Below are 7,985 nucleotides of genomic sequence, written 5' to 3'. Positions count from 1 at the left end.
AATAGAAATACTAAAATATCTGTTTATGGCATTTACTTATGAAATTAGCTGCGTAGCAGCGGGAATGATTGACATCCTTCACTACATTCACCAATTTTATCTGGCTGAGCAGTTTTAATACAATTATAAACAAAGCTTTCGTCTTATCCGTACGCTACACAGCAGCCATGCTGGCTCATCAGTCGTGACGTCACGCCAAAGTCAGGCCATCTCCTTAGCGATTCTTTGGTCACGCTGTCGATCCTTCCTCGGCTTCAATTTTGTGACGTCATGCTTACTCCATCTATTCTAACCTCCTTGGTATTCGAACAGCAACCGCATCATTCGTATTCGCATAGAAACCGCATCATTCGTACTCGAACAAACCGCATCGTACGACAGATGCGAGTAACGAAATGAATTTGTGAGTACCGAATCGGTACTTCGAGTCAACCGATGTACCCGTTACTCAGTAACGAATACATGCGGTTTGCTCCAGCTCTAATATTTACAAGCTGGAAGTTAAGATATTGTGAGTTCCTCTTACGTCTTTTGCTGATATTGAGTATAATATTTTGTCAGCTTTGTTTTCTTACGAACATGGTGAACTTCTGATTTATATATTAGGTGGTAGTATTCTAATTATTATTAAGATTGAATTTTTTTTAATAATTCTGTCGAAAACAGAAACTAGTTAAAAACAAACAAACACCAAAAAAAAAAAAAAAAAAAAAACGTGAATGCGCGGGAATTATTAAGTAATAAATATATCTCGTTTTAATGTAGAAGTATTGTAATTATGTTTAGAAGCACAAAAGTAGTTTTTTAAAACAGGCAGTTTTTCTTAGTAATAAGGAAAATACATGCTTTTCACAAGCATTCGTTTTATTTTTATGTTTTAGGATTTTAAATCACTCATCTACATTGAAAAGTTGTTTTTAAATTACAGACATTTGATTTTAAATATTTTAACGGCGCAATTTGAGAATGGTCATTTGTATAATGCATAAAAATATTTATGCTATTTAAAATGATAAATCTGTTGAAATTTTAACTACCTCTTTCAAAATAAATTTAATTTAATTATATGCCAATCTGAGAATGCATATGTATTAAAATCTTATTGTTTACATCTGTGGTTTAAAACTTCAATTTTTAAAATGTATAGTCTGTATTGGATTAAAAATATTGAAAGAAAACCGTTTTTATACCAGTTGTGTATTAAATCTAAATTTCATGTGAAAGGGCTGTTCTATTTGAATTAAATCGTGTCAAATTATGACATTTGTATAATTGGATGTTTTAAAAAATTATGCTGTTTGAAAAAAAATTTTCTTGGGCATTCTTAAGTCTAAATGAAGCGGTAAAATAGTTTTAAAACTTATTTTAAAATGAAAACTGGATATCTATCCAGATATTGATATTAAAGAATGGAAACGAGATAAAAACCTTGTATTTCTCTGAATGTAGTGTTTGGATGAAAGTGATAAAAATAGGTATTTGTACTGTATGCTTTATGTGTATAATTTTATTAATGATAAATTACTGGTAAAAGTATATTTTAGGGTACCCCTTGGCAAAACTAGGTGATGTTGGGCGGTACATGAATACCAAGATTGTGCAATTCTTTGACTTATTATTTTGGCTTACATAATGGCGAATTTTGCGCCATACACAAAGCCAAAATAAAAAAACAAAGAATTGCACAAACTCGTTATCCATGTACACATCGACCTATTTTCACTTAAAAAAAATCCCCGAATTGTACAAAAATGACTCCCTTGAATTTGTCCATGTACACATAGACATATTTTCACTTAAAAAGTCAAAGGAGCACCCAATTCTACAATACAGGCAAACAAAAAATACATAATCTAAATAAACTACATTTTAAACCAAATAATAAAATAACATAAAAAAGGAAAAACATGTTATACATTTTAAGCACAACAAAAAGCAAATATCCACGTACCGTATTTAGAGGTTCCTTTGTCTTTAGCTGTGGCACACAAAATTCCTTAACAGCATCCAAAAACTTCCTAAAATTATCTGAACTCGAATCTGTATATCATGTTCAGTTGTGGTGACGCACCACATCTGAACCTTTCTTCCTACAAACCCATTCAAATCCATCTAAATGATTTTTACATTCGACTAGATGCATATCCTTCCTACATACAGGACACTTATAATGGCTACTAGGTAAACCTTTATTTACACACCAGTCAATTAACGCTCTTTTTCCCTATCGTTCTAAATCGTACAGAAATTTCAAATTAATCTTACTACATTCAGCCATTCTACCGTCTAAACAATAAAACCAACACACACCACAAAAGCGCTTACTAAATGTCCCATCATTCAAAATTTCCCTGAATCATGCACCTGATTATGTCACAATAGGGTTTCCATAACATTCAACTACTCGGGTTCATAAATGGGACAACTTAGCGATAAATGAAACAACAACTTCACGATAATACATGAGGTACCTTAAAGTCTACTGTAACCAAATTATTTTAACTTTATTGTTTTTTATTTATTTTATCAAATTTGTTTTTAGTTATAAGATTATTTGGTGCCTTTCCATTTTGCCGATGCAGGTGATAAAGTCGCCAAAAATGATACAAACAATGCCAAATGCAATATCTTCATTGGTAACCTTTCCTGCCTCATTTTCTAAACAGGTCGCAGCCATTTCTTATAAGATTGATTGTTTCTTTCAATATTGACATACAATTACATAGAATGGAACTACTCTGATATGTGCCTTCAAGCCGCAAAATTTCTCTCCAAACATTTTTGGTGAGAAACTCCATGCTGCCATATTGCTATCTAAATTTTTTGTCTACATTTCGAACTTTAAGCCTAAAATGTCTCCAAAAACACGGTTTTCGCGAATGCAAAAACCACGTTTTGAACACACAATTTAAGCTAAAAATCCGAAACAAAAACAAAAAATTTAGATAGCAAAACCGCAAAGTTTCTAACCAAAATTATTTGACAAGAGTCCATGTACACATCGATATGTTTTAACTTTTGAAAAAAAAAAAAACATCTACGAATGGCACAATCTAGGGAACGAACGAATCTACGAACTATGCACACCTCGCCTTTAATAAGTTAACATAACAACAATAAATTTCAAAGAATGCCATGTACACAGCATCCTGTTTAAACTTTAAAAAAAATTGTACGAATTGCACAATTTAGGCAACAAATGAATCTATGAACTAAGCACACCTCACTTTAATAAATTAACGTAACAACAATAAATTTCAAAGAATACCATGTACACAACATCCTGTTTCAAGTTAAAAAAACATCTACGAATTGCACAATTTAGGCAACAAATGAATGTACGAACTACGCACACCTCACTTTAATAAATTAACAACAAATTTCAAAGAATACCATGTATACAGCGTTCTGTTTCAACTTTAAAAAACAACTACGAATTGCACAATTTAGACGGTATGCACTAATCAACAAAATAACTAAAATAAATTTCAAACAATTCAAAAAAAGAATAATAACGACAGAAATTCATACTAAAAAAACAATGAACATAACATTCTACAAAATAAGAACAAGAATAAAATAAAATGCACTTACCATGACTTAATGCTTTTTCAAACAGCAGAAATACCAATTTCATACCGCCTTTAACGTGCCGCCACGTAATCACTATCGTATTTATATGACAGCCAGACACACTATCCAGAAAATTCATACTGTTGTTCACAAATAAATAAAATAAATAATCGCAAATCCGTACTTCTATCATGCACAGCCACTGAGAATAATCTCCCAGACCCTCTTTCCACACCTCCAAATACCCACTGCCCCTCAACAGGATGGCCACGACGATATTTCCTTTTGCCGAACTTCAATTCAACAACTTCCACCATTTTATCTTTTCCCCCTAGCTTTTCAGACACAAAGCATGAGGCGAACCAACTATCTCCAGCGAAAGATTTTTCATCGTGAACAGGGTTGCCATACAACGCGCAACCGCGCCAAAAACCAGCGCAAAACACATATCGCTACATTCGTGAAATTAGGGTGTATAGGGAGTTGTACCCATATAATTTTTACCAGATAGTTCAATTTTATGCCTTAAGGCCATTCACGGTAATTTAGTCAATTAGGATGCAAATTTTTTATGTGTATACTGTGTGTTGTCGCTAATAAAGTCTGTTTGGCGAGATTTGCGCTGGCAAAACGGAAAAGTGCTGATTATTTTAATCCCTACTGTCCTGCATTACATGGGAAGAAAACTAAAAAAATATCCGTCTTTGGATGCAATAGATAACATCAAAAGAGCCTTTTCAATTATTTACTGATTGGTGCTTATATGATTCTTATGCTAATATTTATATTGATATGATTGGCTAATCATAAGCATGGTAAGTTGGCGCCAAACTGTTTTGGCCTTGAAAATCTGGCAAATATTTTTTGTCGGCAAAGTGAGCACCAAGATGTGATTTTTAAATGTAAACAGAATAGTAACTTTTAAGTTTTGCTGTAGTGAAATGCTGTTATTTTATGTCAATAGATTAGTAAAATTAGATAATAAAATACTATGTGAATAAAACAAAGTATATCAGCTTCGCAATTAAAAACATGTTCCTTTCTATGTAATTCATGATAAAATAGTGTAATGAATAATAAATTGTATAACACTTTCTTTGGACTCAAAATTGACAACCAAGTAAATGAATTCAAATTCAGTAAGAACAAATGCATCATAAACTCTTTAAAATATACAAGTTACTATCGTTGTGGAATTCAACATACTAAACAATTTTCATTCAAAACTTTAAACATTCCACATCTTTTGATTGCCACATGCAAGAAAAAACTAAAAATGAATAATTAACTGACTTGAAAAAATTATTAAAATTAAATTAAAAGAAAACATTCATAAATTATAAACTTCACGTTGTTCGAAATCCAACATTCCACCACTAATAACAGCTTAATTTCCTGCAAATATTAAACAGTAAAACTTGGAAAAAAAGAGTATTTCAAAATTAACTTTAAAAAATCTTCTGGCTACACTAAACTCGCACTTAGCAATCATCGAAATACTCCAAGTTTGAAACAGGAAAACATACAGCCGGAAATCATGACCAAATCAAAATTGGGCCAAACTGAAAACTCTCACCAAGCTTCGCGCTTACCCCGATTATGGAAGATTAACCCTTTTCGACACAGTGTGCCCGATTTGGACACACCTAAAAATTTTCTTCTGTACCCACAGAAAAATTTAATGAAAAAAGATTAATAGGTTACTGTGAACCTTCTTTATTTATAGTAGATTGCAGCTCAACACAAACCAGTCCATATATTTTAGCCATGTTTAGTTTTTTTAAGACCCTCATTTTTCAAAGAAATCTTCCAGATTTTTTTTAGGGTATAAAAGGAATTGTTTGAAAAGAAATTTCTATGTTACTTTTTTTGGCTGTATGCTAATCTCCTTATTCTATATTAGTTTTAAATTATTACCTTGAAATCTTGCCTAAAATCAAACGGAGACACTAGGTGTGTCCAGACCGGGCTCACCGATAATCTAGGACAACTGAGAGTCTGTATTCTTTGTTTCTCCGCATCTCATCGGTCAATTCATTGACAACAATGCTCGTTTCAGCACTCTTTTCGAAGCTCTATTCAATAAGTGTGCCACTTTGGGCGCATCCACAGATTTAAAAAAAGGACGATAAGTGCTGTGTTCACAAAATTTTACTTGTGTACTCCTCTAGACCTAATTAGACTGTCTATATCAGGTATTGTTTCAATAAGATTAACTCCTGTAAGTTAAAGATTGTTTAAAGAGGGCTAGAAGCATAAAAAACAAGGCGAATTTTTGAAGCTTTACTATTTAATCACTGGCCTGTGAGGTAAATAGTGACATTAGTTATTCAGTTCAGTTCAATACATGTTCAGTGATATTAATTTTCTGTCATTCCTGGAATACCTTTTGATAATCATATGAAAGTTTACCATATTGTAACTTATTAATTTTTTTTTCATATCTCCAAAATTTAGTTAAGTGAACTTCCCCCTTAACAATTTGGGATGAATAAGCTGTTCCTAAAATTGCAAGTTCCATAAGCAATATTCCTAACATTCAGAGGCAAAGTAGTTAAAATGCTATCACCCTTGCAGGAATTCTCTTTCCCAGTTACCATCCACCCGAGTTTAGTTTTCACAGCTGTTAATCCTGAATCTAGTTAAATAAGCTTTCAGTCAGCAATTTTCTCAAAACATCACCCCAATCAAAAGGGCAGTGCTGCTTTCCTCACAGAAAAAATCTGTTAAGTCTGTTTTATTTCTTTCAAGTTGTTTTGAATGCTTTCGTCATTAATTATCGGAATAAATTCATATATCTTCTGAATGAGCTTCAAAACTATACATATATGACTTTCTTAAATCACTGACTTCGATAGAAAATACCTTGTTTCTTCAGTTTCCCTTAATTCTCTCCAAACAATGTGTGTATTACATTTTCATTTCAAGGTGGAGGAACGTTCAGTAATGGTATAATTCCTTTGCTTATGGTAACTATTTTGGCTAGCCCAATGGCAGAAAGTGTGAATCTTGCACTCTTCACCTTGAGCTCCTAAAAGCTTGCAAGGAAACAGTTTCACTTCTACAGCATTTAGAGAGGGAATTCTTTTACATGCATTCCCCCCCTCCTTTTTTAGGGTACTTTATATTGAAACCAGAATTATTACCTTGAAAATGGTTCAATAATTTTTAACATTACAAAATTTGTTTAAATGGTCTGCTTTTTTAAAGCGTATTCGCTGGGGTTAAACTTCTCTAAAAATAAAATAAAATTGCTTACCTGTATTGTTATCAAGGCTTACCAATGCAGAGGTTATTCCAAGATCAATTTTTTTTCTTTTTCTAGGAACTGAACTCTTATTTTTAAAATTAATGTGAAAAACAAACCCAGTTTTTGCTAATGCTGTGAATTTCTTGATGAAGAAAATTCAGCAATTGTTCTAAAGTTTGGGAATTCTTGGAATCAGTTGACTCAGAATTTTTCCTTCTTTCCCAGGTAAGCAGAACTTCTTCCTTGAGACAACTTTCTACTTGTGGAAGTAGAAAATCACAAACTTTTCTTGCATTCTTTCTGAGCTCTCCAAATCTCTTAATTTTGCTTCCAGCTTGTCATATAAAGCTGCCAAATCGGCCTTGGTTCTTCCAGTTACAGCGTTTTTCATAACCATGTTAAATAAATCACCAAAATAAATCAGGAGCAGCAAATCATCTCTTCCAAATTGTTCAAAGAGCTTTTAATAATTCCCCACTTTTGCCGTAAAACAATCAATTTAAAGGTTCAGCTTTCGATTTTGGCTGCACAGACTGTACCAGATTTTTTTATCTTTCATCAGGTAGAGAGGAGTTTTAATGAATCTTTTGAAATAGGCACCAAAAGGACAAGTAATCCTTTGAATCACCTGAAAATTTCTTAGCGTTAATTTTTTATAGTTATTATTATTTCTTTTTTCTATTTCTAGCTACAAAAGCTTCCTGCAATCGCATTTCCAGTTTATCACAAATTTCTACATTTCTGTCTATGCAAGTATTGGCTACTTCAAAATCATTGGTGTACAGTTTCCTACCATCTTCAATCTTCTGTAAACAATCAGCAGTTACTGACTGACAAATTTCAAGCTTCTGAAACTTATCAATAAGTTCAGGTTTAAAAAAACTTCATTTATGTGTATAACTTCTTTAACCAGCTCATTTTCAATTTTCTTTCAATTTCTTTCAATGACATACTCAATCCATTCTGTTGTGCCTTTAACGCTAGCAAATCCATCTGTAGAGAATAATTCAAACTTAGAAAACACTAGGGAACTCCAAACTTCAAAGGTTACGATTCAAAAATACTAGTTCCGTTGAGAATACTACTTTCTTATGTTGAATGCAAAGCTGTAATTTGATTGAAATGAGGGTGAAAATCCACAAAATTCGAAAAGAATCAAGCA

General features: G+C 32.5%; 1 protein-coding gene across 6 annotated transcripts in view; it reads left to right on the top strand.

Moving 5' to 3' along the window:
• Positions 1-359: 359 nt before the first annotated feature.
• LOC118186520 (uncharacterized) overlaps positions 360-7,985 on the top strand; it is a 47,533-nt gene continuing 39,907 nt past the window's right edge. The window contains exon 1 of one of the 6 annotated variants that reach the window (XM_085820909.1): positions 360-511. The gene's annotated coding sequence lies outside the window, so the exon portion shown is untranslated. Of the gene's footprint in view, positions 607-6,908; positions 7,049-7,985 lie in introns of those variants that run through there. The other 5 variants (XM_085820913.1, XM_085820908.1, XM_085820911.1 and 2 more) reach the window with 5 other exon arrangements.

The sequence above is a fragment of the Stegodyphus dumicola genome, chromosome 7 (assembly GCF_044657685.1).
Source record: "Stegodyphus dumicola isolate Sdum_Otavi_A_Nest chromosome 7, ASM4465768v1".
Classification (NCBI taxonomy): domain Eukaryota; kingdom Metazoa; phylum Arthropoda; class Arachnida; order Araneae; family Eresidae; genus Stegodyphus; species Stegodyphus dumicola.
This window is presented reverse-complemented; position numbering and strand designations above follow the sequence as displayed.